A 1,680-nucleotide genomic window follows, 5' to 3' on the forward strand; every position below is an offset into this window, starting at 1 on the left:
GTCTTTCCTTCCTTCCCCAGTCTTCCTGTCAGCTCGTCTCAGTTGTCTCGTAAAGGTCAGTGCCAATGTTCATTTCCTATAAACTATCAATGCTTCACTTAACGTTGGTGTAGCCCATGGTAAATCCACAAGAAATAAGAGCGACCAGCAGTGGTAGAATCAGAATACTTTAATAAGATATCAGTGTCAAAATACATTTCCTTATAAAGTTAAGCTCCCATATAGTTATAATGTTGTCAGTAGGAATTCAACAATATAATAATGTTCATAAAATCGTTACGTTGACAGATAAGATTAATATGAAGCTTGGAATATTTTTCAGAGTGTTTTAGTAAAACTGCAAGTGTAAAATGCCCTTAATGCTGAGGCAACACACACAGGAGATCAAATATCAGCATTTACATGTCAGTAACCCTTCAGGCTCTGCCACCATGTGTCGGGCAACCATGTGCCGCTGAAATAGGATTTAGGCAACACCGTGACTATGTAATTTTTTTCATATAACTTAGATTTCTTTTGAAAGTTAATTTTTGTTTTTGGCAATAAGTCCATCAGGGCTTACCAAATTCTTNCCAGGCCTGTCCTGAACTTGCCAGTGCTTGGAGGCAACTCTGCTCCTAAGGATGTGCTGAGATGTGTCATGCACAGAGAGCATCAGAAGAGAACAGGTGATGTTTTCAGGAAGTCCAGGATGGCAGGCAAGGGTGGGTGGGAGCCCAGAAAGACCAGTCTGAAGGTCCAGGCACCCAGTTTGGGAAGGGAAGGTATGAGAAGCATAAGCCAAAGAATCAGAAGGAGGTTTAAAAGTTGAAGTAACAAAGATAGTAATTTTTTATTTGAAAATGAAAACAGGTCCTATGCCTCCCAGCCAGCAATGTAGGGTGTGAGAGGAGAGAAGCACTGGCCAAGACTGGGTTTAGGTTTCATTTCTCCCGTCAACAGGCTGTGACTCGAGTAAGTCACTTAACATGATTCTCAGTTTCATCTGTAAAATGGGCACTCACGGCATTGCTTAGACTGAGGGTCAAGTGAGCTAACAAGCTGACGTCTGACACCACACCATACAGACCAAACTGTCAGGCAGACCAAGGGTGCAATGCTGGAACCATGTGTCTTAGGGCTGGCGGTGTGAGCAGAGGCTGCTGCTGGGTCTCCCCCCTGCCCTCTATCCCTCCAAGTCACACCATGGACACAGGTGCCTGTTCATCAGCAGGTTGTGGTTTGGAAAAGTAAAATTTCCATTAAGGACCACGGCATGCTCGGGTCTAATTCTCGACTTTCGCTGCGCTCCAAGGTTGCCTTTGCCCTTCCCACCCACATTCTACCTGGGAAGGCCCCACATGAGCCCTGCCACCTCCAAATTGAAGTTCTCTGTGACTGCCTGAGCCAGGCTGCCCCCTCCCTTTGGAAGCTCCATCCCAGGGGTAGCCACACAGAGGCCAGCATGGCCCTCACACTGCTCATGGAATTTTCAGAAAGTGGGGACCATAACTTTCTTTAGGTTCCCCAAGGGATGATACAGAAAATGGCCCTGACCCAGGTAGAAATATAGTGAGGTACAAATATGGGGGATACAATATGGCTTCCCAGCCCCGGGCAATGGTTGTGTATTAATAATCGTCTTTCCTTCCTTCCCCAGTCTTCCTGTCAGCTCGTCTCAGTTGTCTCGTAAAGGTCAGT

At 45.9% G+C, this 1,680-nt stretch overlaps 1 protein-coding gene across 1 annotated transcript in view; it reads right to left on the reverse strand.

Moving 5' to 3' along the window:
* Positions 1-153: 153 nt before the first annotated feature.
* The window catches only part of EPAS1 (endothelial PAS domain protein 1), an 88,283-nt gene continuing 86,756 nt past the window's right edge, over positions 154-1,680 (reverse strand). The window contains exon 17 of the mRNA XM_008580429.1: positions 154-562. The gene's annotated coding sequence lies outside the window, so the exon portion shown is untranslated. The remainder of the gene's footprint in view (positions 563-1,680) is intronic.

Source organism: Galeopterus variegatus, unplaced genomic scaffold (assembly GCF_000696425.1).
Source record: "Galeopterus variegatus unplaced genomic scaffold, G_variegatus-3.0.2 Scaffold2089, whole genome shotgun sequence".
In the NCBI taxonomy this organism is placed as follows: Eukaryota; Metazoa; Chordata; class Mammalia; order Dermoptera; family Cynocephalidae; genus Galeopterus; species Galeopterus variegatus.